Raw genomic sequence first — 15,942 nt, forward strand, 5'->3', positions numbered from 1 at the left:
AGTATCTTCTGTGATAGTTCCAGTTCCGGAACTTCAACGAGGTATGGGGTTTTACTCAAACCTGTTTGTAGTACCCAAGCCGGATGGCTCTGTCAGGCCCATCTTAAACCTAAAGTCCTTGAACCAGTATCTGAAGATGTATCGTTTCAAGATGGAGTCTCTAAAGTCAGTAATAGCGAGCTTGGAACCAGGGGAGTTCCTATTATCCCTGGATATCAAGGACGCATATCTCCATGTTCCCATTTGGGAACCACACCAGGCTCTTCTGCGTTTCGCCATTTTGAAGGATCATTATCAATTTTGGGCATTGCCGTTCGGGTTATCCTCGGCTCCCCGCATCTTCACCAAACTCATGTCAGTCATGATCGCTCTCCTTCAGTCATCAAGAGTGAACATAATACCTTGTTTGGACGATCTGTTACTCAAGGCTCCATCGGTGCCTCTTCTATCAGATCATGCCTTACTGACATATCACATTCTAATCCAACATGTTTGGATAATCAACTTCAAGAAGTCGAATCTCAGTCCGTCCCAGAAACTTTTATTTGTCGGCATGATATTGGATACGAAATCTGAGGATTTTTCTTCCAACAGACAAGGCCAAGGATATCCGACTGTTAGTTCTGCTGGTCCTCAAAACAAAGACTGTGTCAATGCTTCTTTGTCTGCGTCTCTTGGGGAAAATGGTAGCTGCTTTCGAGGCACTACAGTTCGGCCGGTTCCACTCCAGGGTGTTTCAGCTGGACCTGTTAGCACAGGGGTCAGGGTCTCATCTGTTCATACATTGACAGATCCGTCTGAACCCGGTTACCAGAGTAGCCCTTCTTCGGTGGACACAATCCAGCAATCTGTTAGCGGGAAAACTGTTCAGAATGTGGGACTGGATCATCATAACCACAGATGCCAGCCTTCGAGGATGGGGCGCAGTAGTCCTCGATTATCACTTTCAGGGTCGATGGTCCCCTCTAGAACAGAAGTGGCCCATAAATGTGTTTGGACTCAGAGCGATTTACAATGCTCTGTTAGAGCCAACAGAGTTGCTAAAGGCACGTCTGGTAAGAGTTCAGTCCGACAACGCGACGGCTGTCGCTTACATCAACTGCCAAGGAGGGACTCTGAGTCGCATGGCTATGCGAGAGGTAACTCTGATCCTCCGGTGGGCCGAGAATCAGTCGATAATCCTGTCAGCGGTATTCATTCCGGGTGTGGACAACTGGGAAGCAGATTACCTAAGTCAACAGGATGTCCATCCCAGGGAATGGAAGCTTCATCCAGACGTGTTCAACGCGCTGATACGCCGATGGGGATGTCCTCAGGTGGATCTCATGGCGTCACGATTGAATCGTCAGCTTCCAGGATACGTGTCAAGAACTCAAGATCTGCAGGCGGAAGCAGTATACGCTCTGACAAGTCCGTGCACCTACGACTTCGTTTACCTTTTCCCTCCGATTCCACTTCTTTCTCGTCTTCTAAAAAGAATAAAACAGGAGTCAGCCTCGGTAATTCTCGTGGCCCCGAACTGGCCTTGGAGAAGTTGGTTCTCGGACCTTCGGTCCCTATTATCAGACGATCCGTGGCCCCTTCCTCTGCTCCCGGATCTTCTACAACAGGGCCCTTTCATACACCCCAACTTAGCGCAGCTACGTTTAATGGGGTGGCTCTTGAAACCGATATCCTAAGACGTAGGGGTATCCCAGACGCGGTTATTCCCACAATGCTACGCGCCAGGAAGCCAGTTTCGGCTGCGCATTATCATTGCATCTGGCGCGCTTATATCTCATGGTGTTCCAGTCGGGATCTTCCGTCTAGGACCTTTCGCTTATCTCGGTTTCTGCTTTTCCTTCAGACGGGTCTGGATTCTGGCCTTCGTCTGGGAACCTTAAATGTGCAGGCTTCTGCCCTTTCCATTTTCTTTCAAAGGAAATTGGCCCTCATTCCTGAGGTGCAGACGTTTCTTCAAGGGGTCTTGCGCGTGCAACCTCCTTTTGTACATCCAATTGATCCTTGGGATCTTAATCTAGTTCTTCTGTTCCTTCAGTCGGCCATGTTTGAACCTTTGGAGGAGGTTGATCTTAAGTACCTACCTTGGAAGACGGTCATCCTCCTGGCTCTCGCTTCAGCTCGTAGGGTTTCGGACTTGGGGGCTCTGTCCTATAAACCTCCTTACCTAGTGTTTCATGCGGATAGAGTGGAACTCCGAATGATAGCCGCTTTATTTCCTAAGGTCGTGTCGGCTTTCCATATCAATCAGCCTATTGTGGTACCATCGTTGGTGGAGGACTCTGGTTCTTCTACCTTGGATGTAGTTAGGACTCTCCGCATCTATGTTGACAGGACTGCTTCCCTTCGTAAGTCTGAGTCGCTTTTTGTCCTGTATGATGCGGTTCGGAGGGGTTGGTCAGCGTCTAAGCCGACTTTAATACGTTGGATCCGGCTGACTATTCATCAGGCTTATGTTAGTGCTAACCGTCGGCCTCCTTCGTCAATTTCGGCTCATTCCACACGTTCTGTGGGTGCGTCATGGGCGGCCGGTAGAGGAGCATCTACGTCACAATTGTGCCGGGCGGCCACTTGGTCTTCAGTTCACACGTTTGTCAAGTTTTACAAATTTGATACGTTTGCCTCTTCGGCGTCCCGTTTTGGCCGCCTTGTTCTACAGGCGCCACAGAGCACTCCCGCCCGTGGGGATAACTTTGGGACGTCCCCAGCGTAAGCACCTCCAGTGTCCCCTAGTGGATGAAAGAGAAAATGGGATTTTGGTACCTACCGGTAAATCCTTTTCTCTGATTCCACAGGGGACACTGGACACCCACCTCTGCGCTTTATGCCTGCCTGTTCGGTTTTGTTCTGTATGTTGTATGATTCAGTTATTGTGTGTTCTTCTCTCCTTTTCACTCCGCTTGTTCTCCACCTCCTCTCGGTCTTCATTTTCTAAACTGAGGGCTCGTGGGGCATAGAGGGGGAGGAGCTTCACACTTCTAAATTTTAAAGTGCCAGCTCCAGCTATCCACGCCTCCATACCCCAGCGTAAGCACCTCCAGTGTCCCCTGTGGAATCAGAGAAAAGGATTTACCAGTAGGTACCAAAATCCCATTTTTGCGTTAACCATCTGTGCTCAACCATGGATATCCTTAACGCAAAAGACTGAGGTACTAATTAAGTCACCTGTGCCCAAGCATGGTTCTCCTTAAAACCTGGACTGTTAGGGTGCCTTGAGGGCTGCGTTTGGGAACCTCTGCTATAAAAAAAAATAAATGTAAACCAAGGTATCAACAAAGCATGTCTCTTTCTCATGGCAAGAACATGCTTGTTCTAGAAGAGGGATGGGGAACTGAAATCATTTGGTCTGGCCCTCTGAGCTTTTTTTCTGCTATCCTCATCTGACTAGCAGGGTGCCTAGAATGGCACCCTACAGCCAGAATCAATGCAGCAGTGCTACCTGGAGCGTCCTTAGGACGATTGAGACGGTCACACCGCTGCCCTTATAGTTCCCCGGAGCATCCTCAAGATGCTTCTGGCATTGATGTAATCGCCGGTGATTGTGAGCCCGCCCCAGTGTGACATCACATGGAGGTGGCGTGGCCTGGCCTGCACCAGGTCCACAAATAATGTTATGTTTTTCAATATGACCCTCGAGAGAAAAAAGGTTCCCCACCACTGTTCTAGAACGTCACAACCCCATGATAATGGCAAAGATTCCTTACAGTTGTGTATTTAGTTCAGGTGTGGCTGCACCTGTGAAATTAAAATGGTCTGGCCTGTGTTTGTGTGGCCCTATTATCTATCATTGTTCACTTATTTTAAAGTAGTTATCTAGCTCTCACATTCATATAAAGGAAAATAATAATGTAATGAGGATCCTGGGAGCAACAACCCAGTTTGCAGTTTACCGGTTTCTAATAGGTAAATAAAGCAGTAGTCTTCGCCCTCACAACGGCGAAGCCATATGGCACGAGATGCTTGGCGTGACTAAAGGGGCCTATCCATTAGCAGATCTTTCTCTAATGATGAAAGACAAAAGATTATCCCTTGAAAATTCCTGGGGCTGCGGTGACAGATATCTGGATTTTTTTTAAAGTTTCTATGAATTTTCATTAAAAATATCGTTTGTCATTTACCGCTTAAAAACTGCTAGATATTTCTAATATCTGGCAGTGATAAGCGATAATTGACCAACATGTTGGAGAAACGAAAGATCAAATTTATCGGCCGTGTGAGTGCGCATTATCATCGTTCGGGGCCTATATGTTAGCAGATAAATTGAACTATATATCGTTCAGTCGTTCAATTTATCTGCTAATGGATAGGCCCCTTTAGACTCTACGCCTGGGTAACTATTTATACTTTTTCCTCAATTTTGCGTCTTCGCATTGCAGCCGCATACAATCTCACAGTGTAATTGTCATACTAGCTTAGTACTTTTGTGCAAAGGAATTGCTATGAAGTCGCAGATTAAGCCTGGCGATGGATGGCACGAGGCACAGGGAGGCGGGAGCTCCGTATCAGTACTCTGAGGGGGATGGGGGGTTTCCTTTTTACCCAGATTAGCGACTGAGTTGCACACAGAAGTACAAGAAATGCAGTGTCTGTATTCAGTGTACCCCTACATTGTAGGTTTGTCACATTAGTGATGCAAAGATGTATATTTTAAGAAAAGTCTCTAGCAGGACACTGGGCGTAGCTAAGTTGCAAAGACCGTGCGATTTGAGCAAAGGTGATGTGAACACATCTGTCCCTCAAGGAAAGGAAATTGATACTAAAAATGTAATCTGCAAAAACAAAATCATAGCCTAGAACAGAGGTTCCCAAACTCTGCCATTACAGTCCAGGTTTTAAGGATATCCATGCTGGAGTTCAGATGGTTAAACCAAATTTACTGATGTACTAAATTAAGTCACCCTTGCTCAAGCTTTTTATAGCCTTAAAACATGGACTGTAATGGCGGAGTTTGGGGACATCTGGTATAGATGCAAAACTAGGGCCTCCGGTTAAGTTTCAGTCCAAGATGCTATCTGTGGAAATGTTGTATGGTCTCATTGTGTTAGTGTGGGGTTTTCCCTGGGTGCTCCAGGTTCTTACCACAGTCAGTCCTGATTTTCACCATTTAAGTTTTAAGGCCCATACACACGGAACGATATAGCTGACAATCCTACGCATTGGAACGATATAGCTGTTTTATCATTCCGTGTGTATGCACGATATCGTGCGTTGCACGCTTCCGTGGGGTCGTGACGCTTCACCAGGCGCCAGGTCTTTCTGCATCTTCAATAATATTATTTATATAGCGCTTTTCTCATAAAGGACTCAAAGTGCTTTACATAAGCTTGTTTTGTATTTTGTGCTGTCAAGGGCATAACAAGGGACATTAGTGAAATGCTTGGGTGAATGTGAGTCTATATTTGAAGGATTCTATAGTGGAGGCCTCTCTAACTGTGCGGGGAAGTGGGTTCCATAGAGTCGGAACCACAAAACTGAAAGCTCGACCCCCAGATGAATCCCGGGAGATTCTAGGTACAGTGCTCGACCGCATATCGTGCGGTTGGGCACTGGATCACCCCGTGTGTGTATGGTCGGCAGATATGTCAGCCCTCGGGTCGTCCGTCGCATCGGTGGGTACACATCGTACTATGTGTATCCACCTTTTAGATGTTGTATTAATTAGATGTGTTCTGCACAGATCATAGGCACAGCATTGAAGTCCCCCATACCAGTGTTAGCAAGTATACAGTTACATTAGTAGGTTAATTGGCTTCTGAGTAAATTATCTCTGTTGTGTCTATGTGCCTGTTGTAGGTAAATTAGGTTTGTATGCTGCACGGTCCCCTGGGGCAGGCACTGATGTGTCTAGATAGTATTCTGTCATTGCCCTGCAGAATGTTGGTGCTACATTAAATAAAGGATTCTGATACAACATTTTCTTGCATGATAATGATTTAAGCTATTGGTGGCAGCTTGCTACATTCTGACAGATATTACTTTGGGAATGTTATGGATCTGCTTTCTTACTATACACAGCACAACACTAAAAACCAGCACAGCTGCTGGAAGCGCATGTCTAATGTAATATCAGTACAATCATAGAAGTGATACACAAATAAGGGAGCATATCCCCCCCCTTAATTACAGGATATTGACTAAAAGGTCCTGCCATTGTATGTGGGTGTGTATACACAATGTGTATTCCAGTTTATTACATTATACAATAGCACCACAACACCAGAGTGCAGGATGTTTGCCCTAACAGCTAAGTAGTTAATTTTAGCTGCGGCAATGGCTGTTCACTCATTTCCTTTACATGTAAGCAATTTCCACACTATCACCTCACCCTGTGTACATTCCTATCAGCGGTAGACGTTTATGAAGCCGGCGGACAGAATGCTGACCGCCGGCTTCTAGACTGCTTAATCCCGGCGAGGGTTAAATGACAGTAGTCTATATCTAGACGTCTATCATTTTACCGATGCCGCGGGGGGGGGGGGGGGGGGACTTAGGGTTAGGCACCCTAAAGAAGGGTTAGGGGGTAAAATTGTTAGTTTTATACTTACCTGGGGACGATCGGGATTTCTTCCTCTGTCGGGCTGACGCTATCGGCACACAGACCAGATGTAGAGATGTTGTAACAATCACTAATCTTTTCTTTGGAATATCCCTCCAAAGTGTCACCACATCTAAATTAAAATGGAAGAAGGAACAAAAGTATGAGCGCCATGTGTTATTATGGATGTTTTAACCTTCCTTTTTTCATTTTCCAATATTTTTAAATGTTCTGGTACTGCTGTAGGGTGCTGTTGGAGGAGTTCACACTTCAAAGTGTTTTAAAAGCTGTGTAAAAAAAAAAAAAAATGATCAGACATTTCGATAGTTTGTGTTTTCTCTTTTCTGAAGGGGAATGAGTACAGAAGATATCTAGGGCCAAATGTAATAGGGTGAGAGTTTAGAAAAGTGAGTTTCTGACACTTTTTAAACTTTACCAATGTAATTGAGTCCAAAAACAAAGTAACAGAGCAAACTTGCATTTTTAGACTTAAAAAACTCACGATTTAAAATCTCATTCGGATGTTTTCCCATTTTGAAGATACAACTCAACCAATGTGAGAGTTTACTGCTAAACTCTCACATTTTCTAAACTTTCACCCTATTACATTTGGCCCCTAGACTCAGTTAGTTTCTTTATTGTAACAACTTATCTGCTTAGTGTTATTTTAATTAAAGGGAAAAAAAAAATTTTTCGCCCAACGTGGGGCTCGAACCCACGACCCTGAGATTAAGAGTCTCATGCTCTACCGACTGAGCTAGCCGGGCTTCTTAGTTTTCCCATTCCCATAATAGCCTGTGCTTGAATATTTTAGCATGTGAAAAGCAGCTGTTTAAAACTCTGTAACAAAAGTCAAGTATAAAGCATTGGTGGTTCAGTGGTAGAATTCTTGCCTGCCACGCGGAAGGCCCAGGTTCGATTCCCGGCCAATGCATCACTTTTTTGTTTGGAAAACATTTTTTTGCCCCTAATGTTTAATAACTTTTAAAATAAATTAAACAAAGAACAGCAACATTATGATAAACTGTTTTGTTTAACATGTATCTAGTTTTGCTTTATTTACTTAAAGGAGCAATTTTTATGTGTAACAATGTTGCAATACTGGCAGCTTTATTGTGACACTACAATCCATATATTTGCAATGCTAATATGCAATATTGTGTGCGCCCAGATTTTCTCCACTTTATATATTATTTCTAATATGTCATATTCTATAATCCCCTCTATATATTTTTATTGCTAATGTGCCATATTCTCTCTCTTTCCCCCCCTCCTCTAATAAATTTTTATTTGTATAGAGAAAAATTACTATACTGACACCACACCAGTAAATATAATCATTTTGCACCTTCTTATAACTCACATTGTGTAGGGATAAACAGTATTGTAAATAAAGATGGGAAAAAAATGCCAGATACCTTGTGTCTCGGTTGTTGCACATATATATTTTTATTGCTACGGAGCCAAAGGGGTATATTTACGTGGAGATGTTGCCCATAGCAACCAATCAGATTCTAGCTATTCTAGAAAGTGCTAATTAAATGTTAAGTAGAATCTGATTGGTTACTATGGGCAATATCTTCACTTCTAAAAACTCTCACTTTAGTAAATATACCCCATAGTGTGTCTACACAAATTCCCTTATATATTTTTTTTATATTGATTTAATACCTACACTTCCCCCCACTTTAAGTACCTTTTTGTAGTTGTGCTTCCCCCCCCCCCCCTATAGCTTTGATTTCTTGCCCTCATGTAACTATTGATGTAACTAACCCTATATAATTTTATTGATTTTGTGTATGCCCCTTATATAGTTGTGGTTTTGTGCCCCCATCTAATAGCTTTTTTAAATTAGCCCCCCCCCCCACATAACCTTTTACTTATTGCTCACCCCATATAACTTTATTGATTACATGTGCCCCTTCCAAATAGATTGTTTGTTTGATTTGGCTCATGCCACATAACTATTGATTTAGTGAGCATTTGCACCCCTATTTAACTATTCATTGTTTCCTCTCCCTTAGCTTGCGTTCATCCCCCACCTATATACTTTGTTAATTGCTTGTTTACATGCTCTTCTGTTTCAGTCTTCATTAGCTGTCACTTTGGACATCACCTGTTCTGTTCCAGCTCTGACTGTCCTCAGTCTGCACAGCACGCACACGCACTGCAGGCACATCTGTCCTCAGTCAGTCTGCACAGCACGCACATGCACTGCAGGTACATCTGTCCTCCATCAGTCAGCACAACATGCACACGCACTGCAGGCACATCTGTCCTCCATCAGTCAGCACAACATGCACTGCAGGCACATCTGTCCTCCATCAGTCTGCACAGCATGCACACGCACTGCAGGAACATCTGTCCTCCGTCAGCCTGCACAGCGCGGACACACACTGCAGGCACATCTGTCCTCCGTCAGTCTGCACAGTATGGACACGCACTGCAGACACATCTGTCCTCAGTCAGTCTGCACAGCACGGACACGCACTGCAGGCACATCGGTTCGAATTTTTTTTTTTTTTAAATCAACAAAACCGTACCCCATGGCTAGGGTGGAAAAGCACAATTCTGCTAGTAATCTGCAACTATGCCCTCCCCCCACTACAAATGTTATCACACACTTTAACCCAGGCGTGGGTCATACAAATCCCACCATTCATAGTTTTAGTATGGCCAAATAGCATATCGATGAAAGGGCATGCTGGCATGTGTAGTTCCAAACAGCTTGGGGCCTGCTTATTGGCCACTCCTACTTTAATCCCACCTCCCCCTGCAGTGCATCACCAGGGTACATATTTGAACTCTTTAACCTGATTTGTCTAAAACATAGCACACAATGTTGTTACCATTATATATTAGGTGGCAGTGTTTATTTTACTATGCCCACCAGTGCTTAGATTAGAATTTCTAAAGAATGTTTTCTAACACATTGTACTCACAAATGCCAAGACTGTTGTATCTAGCAAGCACAATCTATTGAAGCCATCAGATCTTACTGAAGAATGTCCATTAATGGTGCATTGGTGTTGATTGGGATGGTGCTGGGTTTTACTACTCTTCATTGGAGCTGGCATCGTACTAGGAGCATCAATGAACATCCGCACATATGCTGGTTGTCTCCAGTCAGCATCCTCTGCATTGCTAGATGATGTATCGCCAAAGGCATAAAAGAGCTGGGTAGTCTTCATGATCTAGTTAACAGCTGGGCTGGTTGATGCTGTGGTACCTTATGATGATCCTGATCTGGCTTGTTGTTACTGACATAGGTTATGCATTGCATTTTACACATAGCTGGGCAGCTTGACTTTGGCTGTTGGATTAAAAAACTAAGTCTCCATTCACTGGCCAAGACTGCCATGTCTTAAACCTTAACAGCTCACCTGCCATGGGCACCACACTCTAGTCTGTCACTGTGACAATGCAACCCTCCAATATAGCAACAGGATCAAGAAGATGGAGGCTCACCATTGTGATTGAGTCTCCAATTCTTTTAAGAGACTCAGGGGGCATGTCTATATTCTAATGTGGTCATACAATTCACCCTCAAGTCACTAAAATACATGTCACACCCAATTGTACTGACAGCAGTAGGATCAATCAAAACAGTCTCTGTGGACTCGCCTACACTGACAAATAAGCAAGCCAGGCTCCAAGACGCTGATTAGGGGCATTAGTCTGGGCACCTTGAAATAGTTTATCCTTAGATGACCAATTTCCCAGTAGGCTTAGCATTTTCTCTCCAGGCTGGGCTCTGTTGGTCTCTAAGAACTTCCAGTGAAGAGGTGGCTGGTTAGAAACCTCCACGTATGAGGATACTTGCTTGAGAATGTGTTCCACTATTCATACTGTCCTACACATTGGACTGGATCTTTTACCAGTGTGGCCTATCCACTACAAAATGGATCTGCCAATAAAACAGCTCGTTCAAGTGTAGTGTTTACACAGTCCTGGAATCATCAACCCACTTCCATCATGATTGCCAGATACAGGTTTTCAGAGAGAGTAAAGACTTGAAGGCTATGGGAGAACCTAATCAGGTGTAGTAGGGATATCGATAAGTGTGTAGCGGCACAGGAGATGTCTTGTAAGCGGAGGTGAGTAATGGTAACTATAGGCAAGACACTGGTCAGAAAATCTGGTCTCTAATCTGTTGAACATTGAATAACCTATGTCTGAGCTGCTATGGAATGTTTCAAGGAGGAGAAACTAATGTGTAAACATAATTAGTTTTCTAAACTGCAATGTGTTGAGAAACAACAGCAGAGAAGGCTCAGGACCAGGACCAGGGAGTGCATTTTCAGCTATTTTGGATGTATGACACAGATATGTGAGTTTAAACTACCACCTCATGTAATTTGGGAATCTACAAAGACTGTGCAGAGTGACCTTGAGTCACTGATTAGCATACCACTGCCTGTTGTCTGTATTACGTATGCATTTGGCTCATTTCTGACTACAGTAGGATTGATGAAACGGATGTCACAGCCCACTCAGGTACAGAAGTAGCTCATATGTTCATTCCTGCCTTGCCTCAAGCACTTTATTATTTTGCAATTGGATAAGGACTTCCCCCATTTCAGGCTAAAAAGAAAATTTACAACATTGCTCAGATTGCTAATGTCACAGTGGATGCTACACATAACAGTACAGCGTCACCTGTTCCAGATGTGTACTTGACTAGGGCCTAGTCTATTATTTACCGTGGGTCTTTGCGTGTAACTTTCAATTAAGTATTTTATTAACCATTCATGAGGTTTAATTTTTTTTAGCCATAACCAGTCATCCACTGTTTGTAATTATAACTGCATTTGGCAAGTATTATCAGCTTTTGATGATCGCAAAACACCCACAGAAGATAAATATTCAATATTCCATAATAGCTGCTCTGGGATACAGTTGAGGTGCGTACACACTAAGTGATATATCATAAGATATATCGTTCCAACATGGATCAGAACAATACGTCGGCCACATCGCTCAGTATATACGGGTAATTGTGTGCTCCCGTGTGTCATTCGTCACATCCCTGTGTCTCCAGACTCCACACTGACCGCCTCAGACTCACCTGCTCACTGAAGTTCCTTCTGTCCAGGCTCCACGGTGCCGCTGCTGGTAGGGGAGAGGATAAGGGGGGTAGAGAGGACACAGCAGACACTGGGGAAAGGATGCAAGGAGGTAAGGTAGGTAGGTGTGTATACACAGCAGCACTGATTAGATGGTAAGGGAAAAGGGGGGGTTACACTCAGTGATAGGCATTAGCCAGGCCTGTAGAGAGCCGGTCCAGGCCCTGGTTATTTTTGGGGGGTGTGGCCTTATAATGGATACCTACTATAAGCCCCATTGTGCAACCTGTGTCTCACAAAACAGTGATGGCCGGTCCTCATCTCATAATGTTGGGATTCTCTGCAGTACACTATGAGTCTGCTTTCTATGACAGGCACCAGTGGCCGCATGTCCTGTCCTTCAGGTGCATCACTACTGGGGCAGAACCACCCCATTACAGCCGTGGGTTGTCTCCAGTATGTTCAGAGGGGGCAGGGCAGCCCTAACTTGGACCCTAACATCCCCTACATGTTTTTAAGAAATGTTTACATTTATATCACCTGACCGTCAGGCACAGGAGTGTCGGCCCAGTGGGAGTCTACCCGCTAAGGGCTATGGCCAATGCGCCCCTAATACGCTTCTATACAATTCTGCATAGTCTGCAGTTTCCCCAAAACACCCTCCAAATACTGCTACAGCATTACTCCCTCTCTAAGTACTGCCCCAAAACTGCTCTAACTCCACATTGTGCCCCAAATCTGCTCCCACTATACATGCTGCACCAGCAGTGATCCTCCCTCATAGCATTTCCCCAACACAGCTCTAGTCTGCGGCCTGTACCACCATTGCCAGCAGGGTCCCTAGATACTCCAGGCTCCTTACAACTGTACCCCCTGATGGCAGTCCTGTGTGCATCACCCCTAGCCCCCCACATACACGCACCCACACACACTTTTGTGTGTGTGTGTATTTGTTTCCTTAGTGTGGATGTCCTACCTTCCTTCCTCTTTGTATGCCTGACTCCTTTTACCTCTCATTAAAAATATCCCCCTAAAACTTTTATCATTTGTCCACACCACCCACTTTTTGTGCCTATCTCAATTGTATATTTATGCATATTTCCTTTATCTAGCAATGCAGACTTGGATGGCCTCTGATCCCCTGCACTGATCTGGAGCAATTACAGAGGTAAAGCAGAGCAGCCAGACTACAAGCTGCAAGGAAGGTAGGTGTCTATCACTAACACTCAAGTGTGTATCAATGCCATTGCCAATGGCTCTTCTACATCAGAAAACTACAAAGCACAGCATGTCCTGCCAGAGGTAAAGCTGGAATCTGTAGTTCCAAAATAGCTGAAGAGCCACAGGTTACAATGGCATAGAACCAGCAGCTTAAATTAGAATATCCACTAAATGCATGTTACCCATACATGCCTACCCTCCCGGAATTCGCGGGAGGCTCCTGATTTTTCGGGTAACCCCCCCCCCGTATCCCTGGAAGGGTAGGCACTTCTCCCGCATTCTGACCACATCCTAGTGAAGTGGGTAGAATGGGGAGAATTTCTGCGGTGATAGTCGGTCTCCGTGCAGGGGGCGGGGCTTAATGATGTGACTCTTCCCTATTTGTCATTTGGCCCCGCCTCCTATTTGAATTTGAGCCAATAGTGACATTTTGTCTTGAGGAGGCGGGGCTTAATGATGTGAATTGTCAGGCCCTGCCCCACGTCGCCACCCTCCTGCTTCTCTTACCCGGGCTTCTCCCGGGAAGAGAAAAAAAAAGGTAGGCAAGTATGATGTTACCTAAACTATTGTGACTGGGTGATGTGTGCTGCTCATACACTATGGGGGAGTGTTTCATGCTGGCGCCCAAGTTAAAATTTGACAGTCAATCACTGTTGGCAGGGCCCTGTACTTGCTTAAATGCTGCCATCCCCTCTCACTTCCATGTCCTACGTGGGCTGACCACAGCCCCACTGGTGACAGGCCACTGCTTTGTGCCTGCATTCCTGATGTCATACTACTTGTATTGTCCCGATCACACACCAATGCTTACGTCCTTCCATTGGCAAGTGGAGGCAGCTGAACAACATCACCCGTACTTTCATACACTGGTTTCAGGGACTGCGCAGTGCAAAAACACAAAAGATAGGCTCTGCAAATGGGCATCCTTTTTATTTTCCCAAACCAGGACATGGGTGCTACTTGGACAGAAGAGGACATTGCCAAGGAATTTCTGTAAGTAAAAAATGAGTAAATGAGATTATTCCAGCAAAGTGCAATACATTATTTGGTTACCATGTCCTGTCTCTTTTTTTCTGTGTGTTTTTTTTACACAGCCCAGCAGGTCCTTGGTGCCAGGTCATGCCAGCACTTTTGCTATTACCCCACACTCACCCCATCTGTGTGTAGAATCAACCCTAGTGCTATCAGCATGAGGCTGGTTTTCTTGGGGGTGAAGGGCCATGCATTCATTTTGTGGACTGAGCCGCATAGGGAATAGAGGAGCCCTGTGCTGGTTGGCCTAAGACTGGTTGGCATTATGGCTGGGGGGGGACCCCATTCTGTTTCCCCCCTTATAATAATGGCCTTCTTTGTTGCATCCCCTCCCTAACTTTGTCAATACCAGCCTTGGCTGAAGTGCTCGTGTTGGTCTTACATTAGAGGGGATCTTGCTTTTCAACATCTAGGGATATATTTACTAAGGTGAGAGTTTTTAGAAATTGAGATGTTGTCCACAGCAACCAATCAGATTCTACTTAACATTTAACTAGCACCTTCTTGAAGATAATTGCTAGAATCTGATCGGTTGCTATGGGCAGCATCTCCACTTCTAAAAACTCTCACTTTAGTAAATATACCCCTTAGCATTTGTATATTACTTTACACACCGTGCACGGTGAGAGAGCTGCATTTACAGCCACAGGTACCTCTTTTGATTTGTATTTTTCCGGTGCATTTCCAGCAGGTTGCAAAATCGCTAAATGGTCCATCTGGCGAATTGTATATTAGAGAAATCGAGACAGACTTGTGGCCAGACGTGTTTCATCTTGGCAAATATCTGGTGATTTTGAGGATACTTGCAACTCGGAGGAAACTTACTGTACTAGCACCACTTTTTTTAAACAAATCGGAGGCTAATATATTCACCCCTTACCGGTCACTGCGGTGGGTGATTGTTTTATTTTTTTATAGTTATTTGATAACTTTTTGTTTTAATACATTTTTAGATTTTACTACGAGGGTGATCATTTCATTTTACATATATTACATCCACTTTTAAACATATACCGTATTATATGTATCTGTATGCAACCTTACACTTATGGAATCTCTACACGTTTTACAGATGGACTCAGTTAAATGCCAGAAGCAGTTTTATGACTGACCCATCAATACTTTGGCCTAAATATAATAGAGGGCGAGCCTGCGCCGCTATGGGAATATATTTGAGTATTCCCATTTTTTTTTTATTTTTTTTTTTTAATCCAAGCTTGGTTTTGCCTTTACCATGCTTGCTGTTTTAAGAGAACGGGAATGCTCGCATACATTTCCGCAGCGCGCCGACTAGCACTCTATTACATTTAGCCCTTTGTATATACGAGCCACTAAAAATATATGCTTAAGACCCCATCCTGGCTGCGTTGCTGTACGGGTACATTTGCACCACACAATTACTGTATGGCTTCTCCAAGGCCTCTTATCTCTATTCTACTGGACAAAACAATGTTTTCTGGAAACAGATGATTGTTTATTGTAAATACTCTGTCTGGACACTAGATGGAGACACATGACCAGAAAATGATTTAAGTTTTCTTCTGGCTTTGTAACATCATGTCAGACTTTGGGGAGATATATCGAACTAAAGATTAGACTAGTAGAGTAGTTACCCGTAGCAACCATGAGCTTTTACCTATCATTTTATACTTGATAGATGCTGGCTAGAAACGGATAGGTTGCTGTGGGCAATGTCTCCACTTCTCCAACCTTTAGAAGGTTGTATACATGTCCCCCCAGCATTCCTGATCCCTTTACTGTTCCTCTAATCTCTATGTATGAACATGCAGTTATTGTCCCTTCCTGGATATGCTGAAGACTCATTCTATGAATTAAATGTAGCCATGCTTTGGGTGCTGAAGAATGTTCTGTTGGTATTTTGTGTTATGACACATAAGGTTTCTGCATGTTCTATATATTGTCATGCTTGGCTAACAGACACTGCCAAATGTGATATACTGGGGTAGCTCGGTAGATGGGTCAGTGGTGCAGTATATAGGTGCATAATAAGGGTTCACACACAGCTTTCAGGTTCAATTAAATAAATGGTGCTTTACTGTCAGTGCGCAGGAAGAAAATAATAAATGA

At 44.2% G+C, this 15,942-nt stretch overlaps 1 non-coding gene across 1 annotated transcript; it reads right to left on the reverse strand.

The window, feature by feature from the left end:
• Positions 1 to 7,229: 7,229 nt before the first annotated feature.
• On the reverse strand, positions 7,230 to 7,302 carry TRNAK-CUU (transfer RNA lysine (anticodon CUU)). The gene has a single exon. It is a non-coding gene; the product is annotated as a tRNA-Lys (tRNA).
• Between the last annotated feature and the right edge of the window lie 8,640 nt (positions 7,303 to 15,942).

The sequence above is a fragment of the Taudactylus pleione genome, unplaced genomic scaffold (genome assembly GCF_031769625.1).
Source record: "Taudactylus pleione unplaced genomic scaffold, aTauple2 ptg000142l, whole genome shotgun sequence".
Classification (NCBI taxonomy): Eukaryota; Metazoa; Chordata; class Amphibia; order Anura; family Myobatrachidae; genus Taudactylus; species Taudactylus pleione.